The 17,296-nt window shown below is 41.4% G+C and overlaps 1 protein-coding gene across 2 annotated transcripts in view; it reads left to right on the forward strand.

The window, feature by feature from the left end:
* The first annotated feature begins 256 nt into the window (after nucleotides 1–256).
* The window catches only part of NAV1 (neuron navigator 1), a 2,160,095-nt gene continuing 2,143,055 nt past the window's right edge, over nucleotides 257–17,296 (forward strand). Inside the window, exon 1 of one of the 2 annotated variants that reach the window (XM_085644319.1) lies at nucleotides 257–535. The gene's annotated coding sequence lies outside the window, so the exon portion shown is untranslated. The remainder of the gene's footprint in view (nucleotides 536–17,296) is intronic. The other variant, XM_085644290.1, reaches the window with a different exon arrangement.

Here is a 17,296-nt window from a genome sequence, read left to right on the forward strand (position 1 = left end):
TGTCTCTGTAAATGTGTTTCTGTGATTTTGCATGCCTGTGTGTGTGTCTGTGTATATATTTGTACGAGTGTTTGCTTTCTATGAGCTAGAGTGGGCGTGTCAGTGATAGATACATATAGATAGATTTCTGCTTGCTGTTACGTCTACAGACCCCCATGTCCTCGCGGCTTGCCGGCACAGTGTTTGTATTCGCACGTGCCGCTTGTTATGTGCGAGTTCCTGGGGATGCACCGCCTCTTGTTGCCCGCGTCACAGCAGACTCTAGAGGCGTTAAAAATATCTGCTAGTGCCTTGGGCTTTCCCGACTCAGTGAAAGGGAAAAAAGATTGAAGCCTATAGTACACTGGTCAGGAAAGGGCGTTTTCCTTTGCTGGAAACTGGGAGTTCTTTCGATGAGGGATCCGGGCGCTGTCAGGGCGCGGGCTGCAGTGTGCCACCGGTGTTGTGGAGCTGAGGAAGCGCTGTGGGGCTGCAGCGGTGCTGAGACGGTACAGGAGACCGGATAGGCACTGAAAAGGTACTGGACGCTATACAGGTATGCGGTCACTGCGTTTGAATAAACACGCACTTATCAATAGGCTAACTGGGGTAGCTTGAGCTTCTTAAAGTTCTGTCAATCTGCGGTGCCAGGAGGGCTGGGACAGGGACAGCCAATGTCATGCACCGCCCTACCGATCTACTAGAGGTAAAAATCAAGCTGTCTGTAATGTTTTTGTTTTCCATATAAACCAGCACGTGTGCGCTAGATTCTCTGAGGCAGCAGTCTCGCGCTCATTCCCAGAATCAGAGGCGGCAGTGAGCCTCTCTGATGAGGTTAGGAAAAAGAGCATCTGGGAGGATGACGACCCCCACTAGCCCCCGATCCCTATTACACACTTCAGCGAGATGAGCGCTCTTCGTGAGGCGTGACATGAGATCCGCGGGGAGGCAGTGGCTATGAAACTATAGGGGTGCGTCAAGTCCTACAGTTCCCCTGGATTAGCTGGAATACGTTAATTTGCAGAATGCAAAACAACGAGACCTTAACAGTGTTTTTATCTTCCCACACGGGAGGGAGGGTATCCAGGCGTTGGTCATGGGCCATTTTTTCATGCATTTCAAAGCAGATGCAGTGTTTATCAATGTGCCTCGAAAATCATAGTTATTGAGTTGGGCCTACAGACCCCATGGCAACCTATGAACCTTATGGACTACAACCCTGAAAACATGGCCTACATGTACACATGCTCCTGCAGTTTCAGATGTATAGGGTACGTGAACGTAGGAGCAATATCAGGGACAAGAAGACTACAACACGGATAACTGATCACCTTCTTGAGACTGGTCATACTCAATCTGATTGGGAATGAGTGCTCTTGGAAAAATTAGTGGTGACAGTGTCCTTTAAAACTTCACCCTACACCTGTTAGAAAGAGAACAGCGATTGGTAAATGGATTTGGCCACATTTTAAAGATGTGAACGACAAGGGCCCTGGGTCTCATATAAATAGTCACGGTTAATCCCAGAGCTGAATATGATTGTTTTTCCTGCCTGCTGTTCAATTTCTGCTCCCCACTTTTGACTCGCTTAGATGGGAGACTCTTTTTGCCTCTGTCTCCTCATACATCGTGGCAGAAGTATATTTGTCAAATGAATTCTAGCAATGTGTAGCTCTACACCCTGTATTCCCCTGTGTGGAAACATATGCCCAACAGTTCATTATACAGATTTCCGGTTCAACTGGTTCTCTCTGGGGGTCTTTCTGACCCTTCTTTGATGATCCGCTTTGGTGCCTTTCAACTATATATTTTTTCGTACATTACAGAAAGAAACAGGCCGTTCTTTTATATAAGGGGTCTCGTAGGGACTGTTAAAGATCTCCTTTAGTCCCCACTCACTTGATGAACATTCACTATAAGTTAAAAAAACATTTTTTTAAAATACAGTGTTTAGTTGAATACCACTGTAACTCTTTGTCCTGCGATTTTGCAAATGAATATGACACTGGAGAACTGCTGTAATATTTTTCCCTTCTCCCCTTAATGACACTGATGGGCTACTAACTATTTCTTTTTGCGCTGTGCTTAATGCAACTCATAACGTCACAATGCTGTGGCATGATGTCATATGCTTCAAGCACTGCACACATGGAATCAGCCTACAGACACACCATTTTCTGCATTTGTGCCCCAGATGTTTCCTACCCTAGTCTCATTTGTCAGAGGGTCGGAGACGAGTATGTTTACAAATGGGTGTCTTCCCTTGAGTGTAACTGTGTCAGGGTCCCCACTACTTTACACAAGAACACCACATTGAAAATTCTAAGACAAAAAAAAAGGATTGCTTTTTATGTGGGTAAGGGTTTGACTACATTGTTGTACCATATTTACAGCAATATGGTGCAGCCCAGCATTTCCCCCTGTGCTGGCGGTAAATTAGCAGCCTAGCACCATTGCAGGCACCCTTGCACCACAGTGCAAGGGTGTCTGCGTTGAGAGAAAAATTATTTATGTGCAGGAAGGGTGTCTGCATTGGCTCCATATATCATCTTATACATACCTAACAATGTACCTAGAAGACCTTCCTGCACATAAACAATTGTTAAATGTCGTTTTGTAACTTTTATGTGTGCTGCTAAATGCAGCACACATAGAATTTTCAAAACTGGATTTTTTTTAGGATTGTTTATGTGCAGGAAGGGACACCTTCCTGCACATAAACAGTCAATGGCAATTTGCTTTCTCCATGTGTGCTGCACAACGCAGCACAGATGAAAACAACAAATATAAGGATAAATAAAGCATTTCTCCTCGTTTTGATTGTTGAAGACCAGGTTTTCCCTGGTCTTCATTTTGGCGCTGCCTCCTATTTACGCCATCCTTGTAAATAGGGGGCCGCGTAAAAATCAATGGGTGTTACGGTGGAAGGCCCACCGCTACACCCATTGCCCCCCCCTTTCACACTAAGTACAGCGTGAAAGGGTGCCTTATTTACAAGGCAGTGTTAAGCCACGTTAAGTGCCTTAATGCTGCCTTGTAAATAAGGCGAAGCCCTATCACTGGCAATAGGGGTTTGTAAATATGCCCCGAAATGTGATATTGAATTTTGTTTTTTTCTCAGTAGCAAATACCTCATCAGTTACAACTTCGAGTATATTGTGTGATTTGTATATTAATTGTTACATTATCCTCTACACTGTACGATGCGCATAATTTAAGTAGCGAAGTTTAGACTTCCAGGATTCCAAGTCCTGAGGAAGGCCAGTGACCCGTGGGCTTCAGTGTTAGCTTAAACATGTCTATGACTCTGAGGATGTGGAAATCCATCTCATTGGATTTGTTAAATTTAAAAACTTAGGGACACCTTGATAAAATATTTTGGATGATTTACCATATACTTTTAACTCTTTACCTCTCTGGATCCCTCTAACTTTGTAATATCAGTATGTAAATGCTCCCGACATTGGTTGAGCCCATTCAGGCAAGTTGTAGCTTTGAAAGCGGACAGGACCGCATGGTGTGGGCGAGGGTCCTTTTTTACCACGAACCTTACTTTTATCAGGGAGATGCCGAGATCCCACATGCACACATTTGTGATCCTGTTTTGAAACACCCTTGTATGCTTGGTGTGAAACTATGCATAACATTTTATTTCAAAATATATGTTTACTGAATATATGATGATCTCCCTAACCTCACATGACTGTGCTCTGGCAAATTGTTCTTATTCCTCGTATCAAAAATAATTTGTGCATGGTGAACTCACTCTAATTGTATTCTCTAAATCGTGTTCCCTAAACTGGCCAGAAGAGGGAGCTCGGTTTCCACTCCTTCTCTCGCTTAAAACGGGATCATCTCCCTTTAGACTGCCAAAGGAATAGCTATTGAGTAACTGCATGACTTTTTATACAGATAAGTATTTCTGTCCCACTCTGTAATTATACAGAGTGAACAAAAGGAAAACCTATGTATTTAGAGTTGCTCTCCATTCATTCCAAGAACCCTCTCCCTTTATCTCTTGATCAGACCAATAACATCTCATTTAGTCCTCTCGAGGGGCAGACACGCTCTTCTAGTTGGTTTGTGAATAGGGGTGAGTGACAGCTTTCCATCACTCCAGTTGGGTCTGCTTCTGAGTCTGTCGGCATGGACACATCAGTAGTTTTACACAGGATGAAATGTAAGCCGTTGTCACTGGCACGCGGAGCTCCCTCACCACTGCTGGCTAACGTGAAGACTTTAGTTCAGCCCTGGAGGGTATCAGTCAGCAATGCTTTTAAATCAGCAATTGAACAAGGCTGTAAATATATAAATGTGTCTACTCAGTACAGTACGAATACTCTAGGGGCTTACAAGCATGGGTCTCGCATGGGCTTCGGTCCCAGTTTTTGTGGCTGGGTGTGGCTTCTTTACAGTGCACCTCGGGCCTGGGTCCGCAGTGGCGCATTGCTTTCGGAGGACTGCCGCTGCCCGCGTCCCGCGCAGGGGGGACATCAGCAGGGCAGCCTTCTAGTGGCCGCCCGTCGGAGCCTCCCCCCCCCACCCCCCCCTTGCTCCCCCTCGTCGTGTATTCAGTCGCGGTTTGGACTCGTCGTCTCCGACCTTGCCACGTGCCGGGCCCTTCGTGGATGTTTTTTGAGGCTACGAGCAACGGTGAGTCTTGCACAACCCTCCCACCCCGGCCCCGTCCCTGGGCAGTACCAGGTTGACGGGGCCCTGTGGCTCGATGGCCACGGGTGAGGGGGGGGGGGGGGGGGGGGGGGGGGCGCAAGTGGGCTCCTGCGCGTCGGTAGGACGCTGCGGTCGGGGTTTTGTGGCGCGCAAATAGAACGGGGCAGTCTTGTAAGAGAGGCGCGATTTACAGGCTGGGAGGACGCGGGGTCATTCGCGTGGCTCGGACGGTGTCGATCGTTGATTTGCCAGGAATCGCGCGCATGATGATGAGCGTTGGTGTCGGTGCAGAGCAGTAAAGGCTGGTTGAAACACTGACCCGCTTGCAAAGCCCCAAATACTTGTTAAGAAGGCTCCCACATGCATATTGATAAAGCTCCGGAAAATCGCCCCTGCCAGTGTGTATGCGATCTCTTGAATAGCAGCCCTACTTATCATGCTGGGAGATGAATTCCTTTAAGGGGACACTGGACTACACATTGGTAACGCCACATTGGGAGCCTAAACCGCTGTCTGTGCAATCATGCGCGTGCTCCTCGCCTTTGACCAGTCACCCTGCTTTGCCTGTGACAAGTGCCCTTTATTCCAGTGACCACACACCTCTCTTACCTTCTGTGTAGTGTACGTTCCCCATTGAGCCCGGACTCCCTCCTATCGTCCTCGGTGTCAGAAGCCAGCGCCCTTCCTTACCGTGACCAGACACCCACGCTGCCTCTAAGCAACCGACCAACCCCCCCTGCTTTCCAGTTCTACCCCCTCCCTCCGTGCCTGTACCTATTCCACATCCGTGCATGCGGCCAGCCCCGCTTATTGCTTTTAACCCCTTCCCAATACCACTTCTTCCCTGTGGCCATTTTGGTAGCTGAAGCATTTAGGCATGAAGAGGAAATCATATGCAAGGACCGAGGCTCGGTCCTCAATAGCAATCGGGTTGGTGTTTTTTCGAGTCTCGGGGCCGGGGCTGCATGCTGTGATTCGGGGCAAATCACAAAGGGCCTCATGTAGGTGGCATACACTTTACCGATTCTAAAATACCGAATCATACCGATTCGGTATTTAAGAATCGGTAAAGTGTATGTAGGTAAAAATTCGGTAATTGTTACCGAATCGGAGTGAGTCGGTAATTACCGAATCGGTATTTACCGATTCGGTAATGAGGCATACCTTCCCATTGAGGGGAAGGTATGCCTCATTACCGAATCGGTAAATACCGATTCGGTAATGGGGGAGCAGATGCAAGGGTGGCAGGGTGTCACATTGACACCCTGTTGCACCCCTGATTCGGCCATGTGTGCACATGTGGCACACATACATGCCCTAAGGGCATGTATGTCTGCCACATTGCACACTTCTAAGCGCTATTAAATGCGTTTACACATCCATACTTTATTTACCACCAACTATTAGTTGGTGGTAAATACCGACTCCAAACAACACCCACACAGTCCCCCTACATCTGAATTTCTGTATTCGGAATTTACCGATTCGGTAAAATTACCGAATCGGTAATTTTACCGATTCGGTAAATTCCGAAAACAGAAATTCACCCCCTACATACCAAAAGCCAAAATACCGGTCGGTAACGGTATAATTACCGAAAATCGGCCGTTACCGACCGGTATTTGGCTACCTACATGAGGCCCTAAATCTTCCCGCGCCTAAATATGTATGTAACTACGGTACCACGCGCTCCATGATTTTCCGGTCCAGTTCCCGCTTCATAAAGAATGGAGGCATGAAGAGCAGAACGTTTACAAGGGCCGATGCTCAGGTCCTCAATCTCAATCCGGGTGTGGGCTTTTTAGAGTCTCGGGACAGCGTCCGCATCGCGCGAAGATAGGCCACCCATTGATTCTACGCATGGGGAACAATTGGGGTCCGACGGCCAGATTAAAGAGTGTGTGTGACGCACGTGGCTCGGCCTGTGCGGCTTGCGAAAGAAGCATCCTTAGGTTACTTTCAAAATGGGGAGGTACACGGCGCCGCAGCAGTCCTTGGGATGCCCCGGGGTGTGCACACGCTCGACTCTTGAATTTGGCATGCACAGGAGCAGCTCTGGGGACGGTGGGCGGGTGCGGGTCACCTCGCCATGGTGGGGTTTGGAAATTTAAGGGGTTTCTCGGGTCACGGGAGGGACCAGGACGAAAGCAGTGCTTTCTTGTCCTCTGTCGCGGTTCCCTGCAGTCTCCTCCTGCTGGGTTTTGCTTTGAAGCACCGGAAGCGGTATGGCGCGGTTCAAGCAGGCGGCAGGAAAATCATTTAACATCGACAGCAGGAGGCGCATTCGTCAGGCCCCAGGTGGCGGCAGTCTCTGGCCACACGCTGTCAGCCGCTGCAGAAGTTATCATGCTTTGAAGCACCGGAGGCTGCGTTCCGATGTCTTGTCGTCTGTCGCGGTTCCCTGCCGTCTCCACCTGCCGGGTTTTTGAAGTTTATCATGCTTGGAAGCACCGGATGCGGCGTTTCTGTCCGCGGCAATTCCAGGCCTCACATAAATGCCAAGACAACTCGTCTGATTAGTTATCTTCATGGGGGGAGATCAGCATTGTGTATAGTGGAGTGTTTTTTTTTTTTGCTTTGAATTCGGTTAGTTAGTGCAGAGGGATAATATGCCCGCCGCAAAGTCCGTGTGCCAAGTAGATTGCTGAGCATGTGATGTAAATAGGTCAGCAGGTTACCATGTTCAAAAGAGGCATCCTTTTGTTACTTGCAAATGTATATCTTAAAGCCCTAAGAGTCAACAGTGAGCCACGAACGCTCATCCCAGAGCTGCATTCACCCGCGAAACATACATTTTAGAACATAGATTAATGTGGCAAAGAGGGTTATTTTGGCTAGAAAGCGACTGAGCTTGTCCTTCTCCACACCAAGCAACCTTACACTATACTGCCTGCCAGTAGGGAGGGCATGTGTCTCCTTCACTGTGAGTCCTTTGGCTCAGGTAACATTTCCTATACACTGAGTCACATGCATACGATTGATTGGCTCGGCGATTTTGTGCGAGATGCAAAATTCAACTTGGTCAGTATTAACTTTTGGTATTTCTTGCCCTGCGCAAATGAGTTCATTTCTCCCTAGTTCCCTGTGAAGGTTTGGGGGGCCAGTGTGATCTCTGATGAGTCTGTACTTATTATGGTTTATGGTAAGCGTTTTGAGAAACATATGGCTAGCTAAGGCTGCAGGCAGACAGCATTCCTTCGTCCCAGAGCATTTCCAATGTACATCTCCTGTGCAATTCTACCTTGCGGGGCGACCGTGAATATTCAGACAATGGGGTGGGGCTCTCGCATAATTATACAGTGCCTGGCGGCCGATTTCTAATCTCCGCTGTTACAATTTAGGCATGACAAGCAATGGGAACCACAATGGGTCCATTTACTAGTATTAGCTTTTGGCCGCTGGTAATACGCAGTTTTTTCGTATGTACACATGTAGGGCTTCATCTTGGTGTTGTCACTTAGATTAAATTGAGGGGCAGTCATACCTGCACTGCACGGTCACGAAAGTCGGGAGGCCGCTTCACCCAGCCATGTCTCTGGAACCATGCAATGCCGTGGCTCATTTGGTATATCCTTGGGCCGGCCACATATTCCTTCATCTCCAGCATGCTTTGCGGATTAAATTATTAAATGAAGAAAGTAGCATGTTTTTAGTCAAACAGAGCAACAGTACTAATCGCAAGGACATGGGCTCACGCGCACTGGAAGGCCCCCTTTACATAGTTTCTTTGGTATCTTGTCCCAAAATCCGGCATTTATTAGGGTTATCCGGAACTAGGGGGGGGAATGTCTTTGGCAGTAGTTCCGTGCCTGTAGGTACGAAGTGACGAAGTTATGTGTCCAGAGTGGTGCAACGGGATAAGGGAGGGTGCATATATATATATATATTCACTGAAAAAACCATAGGTTTCACACACGTTATAGTTAGGATTTAGCATTTAAAAAACCTTGCAAATTCAGTGAAAAAACCATAGGTTTCACACACGTTATAGTTAGCGGACATTTCACTCATAAAAAACCATTGAAATTCCCCCGTTATAGTTAGTTAAGCTAACTATAACTCGCGCACCCGCAATCCACTGCTGATGACGTAACATATTACATCACACATGACATGGTCAGTGACATCACTCATGACATCACTCATGACATCTCAAATGACATCACTGATGACATCATCCTTGTGACAGAGTGGTAGACCTCCTCTCACCCTAATATAACCATTGATACACAAATTCAAAAATAGAGACTACAATTTTCAAAACAATGAACATACCAATACCAGTTACAATAACCTATTCAGTAATTCTTAGATCCACATACACATCCACTCATTCACCAACAGTCATGTACAGTCACTCATACATGTACTCACTCATCATATGTACTCATACACCTATACATCCTGTTACACATTGCCACTCATCCATAGAGTTACTCACACACATAGTCACTCATGCTAATAAAGAATCATACATCCATTTACTTGCATATTCAGTTATACACACACCTCAACACGTACTTGTACAGAAACTTACAAATACTTACCCTTTAAAATAAACACTAATAAAAACAAATACATATTCATTCAGGAACTCTTTCAATCTCTCACTCTCACATATACTCACTTATATACACCAATAGTCACGTATACTAGTTTAAAACATATGTAGTTACTCATAGAGACACTATTGAGACAGTCATTCACTCACTAACACACCCATACACACACTCATCAAACCATACAGTCATGCACACATGCTGTCTTCAAAACATACAACCAGACAGACAATCATTCATGCACCTATGCACTACGTTAAACCCCCCACCGAACCATGCAGACACTCAGACTGATACTCAAAAAACAACCTAAAATCCAATATAAACACCCATATAGCTACACTCCAACCCATGCAGACACTTATACACAAAGTGAGAGACTGATACAGAAAATTACATATTTAAACATTACTCATTAAGCCATGTATTCACTAAGATACACTTAATCAGTCAGTTACACAATCATTTTTTCAAAAACAAATCATCCTTTTACACACTTATATACCCATTTATTATTCCATCGGCCTTGAGATATACATATATAAAACATATTTAATTTTCAGAAAAACACACATTCACTGGATGATGTCATCAGTGATCTCATTTGAGATGTCATCAGTGATGTCATGAGTGATGTCACTGACCATGTCATGAGTGATGTAATATGTTACGTCATCAGCAGTGGATTGCGGGTGCGCGAGTTATAGTTAGCTTAACTAACTATAACGGGGGAATTTCAATGGTTTTTAAGAGTGAAATGTCCGCTAACTATAACGTGTGTGAAACCTATGGTTTTTTCAGTGAATTTGCAAGGTTTTTTAAATGCTAAATCCTAACTATAACTTGTGTGAAACCCATGGTTTTTTCAGTGAATTTGTATGGTTTTTTTAAATGCTAATTCTTGCCTAAAACATGTGTGATTCCCATGGTTTTTTCATTGATTTTGTATGTTTTTTTTATTATAAATTATTATATTATGTGTTTTTTTTCTTTTAACAAAAATGCAATTTTTTTTTTTTTAAACTTTATATTCTCTTAAAACACTATTTGTTTTAAAAAAAAAAAAAAAATTCTGCAATATATTAATTTTTCTCTTTTTTTTTTAACCAAACAGGTAAGATATATTAGTATAACATAAAAAAAAAAAAAAAAAAAAGGAAAAAAAGATTTTCTAAGTGCGCGTACGGTAAGCTTACGGTAAGCGTACGGTTTGCGTAATGTTCGTAATAATGCTACTCTTTTTGCGTAGGGTTATGCAATTTACGTAGCAGTGCGTACTGCGTATGGCGCGCGTAAGCGTGTACGCTACACGCGCACGTTACGCGGAAGTGCCGAGGAGTGACTGTTATGCGCATGCGCGCGAGCGCGTGTCTTTTTTACGCGCATGCGTACTTTTACCGTAAGCGCTCCGTAAGCGTAACGTAAGCGTAACGTACGCGCACGGTGGGTCATGTGATCATAAAACAAAACTTTTGATTGGTTCAAAGTAGTTTCAGTTCTAGAACTCTCCTACACCACACCCATTCCCCTCATTTCTGCTTGTGATCCCTTAGGAGAAGGAGCTGACTTGTCTTTGTGATACGATGGCAGAACAGCACTCTTCTACTGAGAGTGAGGCTAGCAGCACCACCATCAGGCAGAGAAAGAGGAAACAGAAGAGCTCTTTTATATGTGAGTATTTTACTTTTCCAGAGGGTGAGAAAAAAGTCAATGCTGCTTTGGTGACTTGTAAGCTGTGCCAGCGTGTACTTTCGAGAGGAAATCCCAACAAGAAGTATTCCTTCGGGAATCACACTATGTTGAGACACCTTGAGGATGTACATCCCAGGACACATGCACAACATACTAGAGGCAACCCTTCAGTAAGTCGAGCAAGCACATCCACAGCAGCTCAGCCGAGTCCTTCTTCGGAAGCTCAGCAGAGCCCTTCATCTGTGGGGGCAGATTCACCTTTTTCTGATCCTGTGGAAACGAACCATCGGTTTGCGAGGGTTACTATGCGGTGTTCATTTTGCCATGGTCTAATTGTTCATAGGGAGACCAGTCTTCCCCTCATTAACAACAAAATAGACCAGCACATATGTCCTACCAGCTAATGTTCCCATTCTTCCTTTCCTCTGTCCCTGCATGAACACAACGGCTCTTTTAAGAGCCAACCTTACCTCTCAACTTTTTTTTTATTTTTTATTTAAAACTTTTTTTACGGTAAGCGTATTTTTTTTTTTTTTTTTTTTTAAACACAAAAAATCAATTACCACATCTCAAGATCCTTGAGGAATTAATAACTAAATACTAAAAATCTGTTTGAGGAGAAGTGGAAGAAAGGGACCATCTAATTTCTGACTTACCTGACCCACCCAACAATTTAATTTTTAATTAAAATTTAATTAAAATTACTTGAAAAAATGGTAGGTTTTTTTCAGAAATTTTCTTTCACAATCTGAAAAAAAAGAAAAAAGTATTAATATTTAATAAATTATATAACACAGTATACGTATTTACATATTTTCTAAAAAAAAAAATTTGCCTTTTTTTGCTGTTTTCAGAATATATTGCATTTCACTATAAATCATGAAAGCAATTGCATTCATCACTTTACAGCGGGCAAAAAAAAAAATAACAATCTCAAAGATTGTTTTAAAAAAGCCCAGAATCTCTTTTTACTTAAACATAACATTATTGAAAAGCATATTATTCTAAAAAAATATCATCTAATAACAATAACTATTTCCTTAAAATACCGTCAGACAATTTTGTTACAGAAGCATAATCTCAAAAATAATATATCTCAAATAACTCCACAATACATCTGGTTACATTTCCTTTAGGCCAAATAGTAATTTTAAAATTCTTTTTTGATTAAATTTCCAATGGTAATCTAATAAAATTCCAAAATTAAATTTGTACAGATGTTACCGATTCTCTCTAACATTTTGGTTTCCGAAAGATTAATTAATAATTAAATAAGTCCACAATACAATTGGTTACTTTTCCTTATGGCCAAATAGTAATATAAAAAATATTTTTTGAATAAATTTCCAATGGTAATCCAATAAAATTCCAAAATTTAAATTGTACAGATGTTACCGATTTTCTCTAAATTTTTGGTTTCCGAAAGATTCATTAGGAATTAAATAAGACCACATTACAATTGGTTACCTTTCCATTAGGCCAAATGGCAATTTAAAAAAAATTTTTTTGTGAAAATTCCAGTGCTAATCCAATAAAATGGTAAAATTGTTTTGTACAGATCTTGCGAAGTCTCTCTAAAATTTAGGCTTCAGGAAGATTAGATAGGAATTTGCTAAATCAAAAGGCAAACGTTGCTTGAAAATCAATTGAGAATCATTACACAGTGTCCAGCCTTTTTCACATTTAAGATAAACTGTGTAATGTCCAGAAGTAACAGTAGGTCCTTCATGGAAAATTATTGCAACTGTTACAAAAGTTTTTCGTGAAATTGATAATTGCTGTCCAATAAACTTCTTTATTAAAGTATCCAATTTTGAACCATCAGCTTTACATCGTTGCATCATTAAAATTACATACTGTCCGTATTCCTTTAAAATTAACGGTGAAAACATGTCAGATTTACACTCACCGCATTCCATGCTATGATTAGCATCTTTAATTAATTTAGCAAAAGTGACTGTTTTACTGTCTGGCAATGTTAAATAAATAAACCTTTCAGAATCAACATTAGAGCCACATGTATTGTAACAGTTTTCACAACTATGTTCCCATTTATAAGAGACACCAAACATATTTTCAATGGGAACCCCTTCTTCTTCCAGTACCTGATGAAAATACATCAAGAATTCCTGTGCGTCTTGCTGTACATTTTGAGAAAACTGTGTTCGTCCTGAACATACATCTAAAAGTTTTCTAATTTCAGTAGCACTTTCTATTTGAGTTTTATCATTACTCAGATTTTGAAAAAGGAGACTCAACTCAGAACAGAATCTTTTTCTCTGATTTACTATTATCTGCTCTTGCAAACTTTCCAGATAAAATGCAACATTCAGCACTACATTAGCGTAGCAGTTGACACCAGAGCTATTTTCAAAATGACATCCTACAACCTCTTCTTCATTTTCCTTTTTGTTTGCAATTACATCACTCCTCTTTTTTTTCCTCCTCTCTACATCCTCATTACAGATATTCTCAATTCTCCTTTTACGAGAAACTACACGTTTCTCTAACACAGGATACTGACCTAAATGAGGAGCATAGGTTCTTCTTAATCTATTATACTCCTTTACACAATTTGCATCAGCACTAACTTTTGAATCATCAAAGTCTATCATGAATAAACCAGATAATGTTTTCACTCGTGACAAAGCTACATAAGCCATACCTTCTTTGAACACAGTTGAACCAATGTTTACAAAAGCACAATCTACAGTCAATCCTTGAGACTTGTGAATAGTTACAGCATATGCTAGCGAAAACGGAAACTGCTTCCTACGTACATATAAGTCTTTCACAAGCATGAAACGAACAACGACAAATGTCTATAACTTCTTCTATTTGATCAAATTTTATTTTTAAACATTCTATTCCATCTTTTTTCTGATAATTAATAAAACCCACAACTCTTCCCATAGCTCCATTAACTAAACCTTTTTCCACATCCAAATTTCTCCTTAAAAATACTCTACAGTTCATGCAAACATATAGATTTTTTTCTAATCCAGCAGTTTTGGAAATGTTCTTCTCTAGTGAATCCAATTTATTTTTCAGTTTGCCTGTTATTGTGATAGTAATTCTTCCATCCTGAATTTTGTCCACTGCTTCCAATTTCCTGATATCTTCCTTTTCCAATTTCAAAAGCTCCTCATTGAATATTGAGCATTCACGTAGAGTTGGCATTAAGCAGATGACACTTTTATTTTCTGCAATGTTCTTGTATATCTTCTCTGCAACTATTTCTTCCTTTGGAAATAAATTATGTAGCAACCTACTCTGTAATGCTTTTGTGCCAGCTTCAGTCAGTAGTCCAATCCTGATATCTTTCAGAATACTTCCATATTCTTCATCGTTTGCTTGCCTCATATTAGTAGTAAGTTCCTTGTACTCAAAGAAGGACCAAATATTTGCATTACCAATGCTTCCCAATGACTTCTTTGTGTCTTCATGTGTCACAGTATTAAACACTGGTTGTCCTTTAACTGGAGTAAGCTGTAGAAGATCCCCAAAAACTATGACATGTTTTCCACCAAATAACACGTCATAGTCTGTCCTTAGAATTTGCTGCATTCTTAAATGCACAAAGGCAAGCATTAAGTTTGATACCATGCTCACCTCATCAATAATGAGAACTTGCATCTTCTTCAATACTCTTGAAACTTCCAAGCATGCTTCTCCAGTTAGCTTGTGGTATTGTATTTTGTTCTCATGCTCCACTGGTAACATGAGCAAACGATGTAAGGTGATTCCTTTTATGTTATATGCTGCTAACCCAGTTGGAGCAGTAACCACACAAGACAAAGTAGAATCCGTTTTTTGCTGTAGGTAGCTTCTGATGACTTTTATTAAGAAACTTTTTCCAGTTCCAGCTTGTCCGCTTACATACATCCTGATTGGATGAATGATGTGCATGAGCACTCTTTTTTTTCATGTAGTAATCCGTGATCAATTTTGTTTCTGATCTCTTCATAAATTTGTTGCTGCTCTTCATTCAGTTGTCTTTCAAAATTTGGTAAGTCTATAAATTCTTCTTGAGCTTGATTCATAGCCGTTTCCACTTCATTCATGGCTATTGCAGCTTCATTTTCAACGATTGGTTGTCCTAGGGGATCTTGACTGAGTGTTCCTGAACTTTGGCTGTCTTGAGAACTGTCTCTAGCTACTTCAGCTGCAATTGTAGTTTCCTGTTCAATTTCTTCATTTAACATTTGCACATAAGTTGTGAATGTACTGCATTGTATGCTGTCTTTGCAAGCATTAAAGGAATCTTCATAGCTTCGAAATTCTCCCAGTAGTTCATCTTCTGTACGCCATGGTTTAAACAGCTGTAAAAGAGCCAAGTAGTAAAATTCCTTTTTGTCAGTAGTGTTGCAACTCAGCTTCCTGTGATTTATCAAACTTCCTTTTGTTTGCTTCACCAAACATCCTTCCTCACCAATGACTTTATATTTTCCATTGTTGATGTCTTCTGCGGCTTTCCGTGAATAAATGTAGTTCTGCAGCACTTCATAGAGACACATGTTCTCCAGATGTTGACTTCTCTTGGGATAATATGTGTCCAACATGTTTGATTTCAAAATATCTGTACTTTCTGGGTCATTCTCGGCCAAATATTCAATTTCTCCAACAGACTTCAGTACCCGATTTCTCATTGCTGCAAGGCCTAAACTTGCCCAAATTATTCTTCTTGATTTAGAGTACAGACTTGAAGAAGATAACCTATCTGAACATTCGTAGGATCCAATTGCTCGATGCGATAACATCTTTAAACTGAAACTGTACAGCTTCTTACTGACAGTCTTCTCGTGAGAAATCTCTTCCCACATTTCTTTCAATTCAGTTTTTTCAGATTTAGTAATGTAAGACGTTACATATCGAGCAACAGCAATGGAATTGTCAGCTACATACTGTATATCCCTGTTAGCATTCCACATGGATAAAATGACTGGGTTGTAGTCATTTATATTTTTTGATTCTTCTTTTCTTTTAAGGTTGTAGGTATTCTTAGGTGATTTTCTTGTAATAGTATGTCTCACAGATGACATAAAACTGTTTACTCTTCCATTTGAAAGAACAGGTCTAGGAAATCCAAATCGACATTTAGTGCAGTATTTATCTTTGCTCTTGTATTTCCGTCGACAGTATTTTCCACACCGATGACTTTGGAAATGTAAAACTTGCTCCTTTAACTTTTTCTCTTCTGTGCTTTTTGGTATAGCACATGTTGCATATTCTTCAATGAAAGTATCTGTTCCAAACTTTGGGGCATCCTTGATCCACAACAGCATATGAATACGAGGAGCACCTCTTGCCTGGTACTCTTTTCTCCAAAAGAAATCTTCTACTTCTCCAAGAGGTGGATTTTTTTTATTGCAGATGAAGGACATCATAGCCTCAAATCTATGATTGAAATATCTGCAAACATTAACCGGATCCAATGAGCACAGTTCTCCTGCTGTCTTGTATTCAATGTTTTTAATGTTTGAATTTGCCTCTCGTAGAAAATCCAGTAAATCATCCCAAGCGTACTCAGCACAGCTTAGGGTAAGGAACCATGTTGGTGTTCCTAAATTCCGTAACATGCATTTTAATTCACCATGGCGTCGGTACCAATATTCATTTGTCCCACGCTGACAAGCCATCAGATTGATCAGTTGTGTTTCCAAATGATCATCTCGGTGCTGCACTTTCTCCGTAAAATCCTTAGCAGACACATTTTGTAAATGTACTCCACTTTTTAAAATGTGATTTACTGCATAAGACAGTGCAGACAAGTCGCTTTCAAATAAAAGATGGAACAAATAAGGAATACTTTGTCGAAATCTGGGCTCTTCTGCATATAGTCTTGTAGTTCGATACTCAGAAGCTGGAATCTGTTCTGGACGTTCATCGTATCGTCCTCCTTTTCCTGTAGGAAACAGCTGGGGAAAACAGAGCTTCCAAGCTCTCCTCCCATACACTCACGGGAGTTCCTTTTGCTTTCTTCATCTGAAAGAGATCAATATTGTCTCCCATAACTTCTTTTGAATGAAGAGGATGTATGCTAAAATGTTCATAAATTTCTTCTTCCTTTGACTTGTCCACTTTTTCAATTTGTCCAGTTGGTGTTTCTGTGTCTTCTTGTAAATCTTCTTCTTCTTCTTCTATATAAATTGATTCATACCATTTGTTATTCCTTTTCAAATACAAATTTGCTCTTTGTACTTTCCGTACATCTACCAGCTCCTGCCAAATCTTCTTATTCTTTGTAGGTACACCATTAACCAGAATAACTAATGGTTCACTTTCCAAAGTATCTGCATCAATAGTTTCCATATTTTTTTTCAAATCCAAGGGCAAATACACCACTCTTCCTTTTAAACCTCTCAGTAAATCTGAAGGAGGTAATTTACCAGTTT

This window comes from Triturus cristatus, chromosome 1_1, assembly GCF_964204655.1.
Source record: "Triturus cristatus chromosome 1_1, aTriCri1.1, whole genome shotgun sequence".
Classification (NCBI taxonomy): Eukaryota; Metazoa; Chordata; class Amphibia; order Caudata; family Salamandridae; genus Triturus; species Triturus cristatus.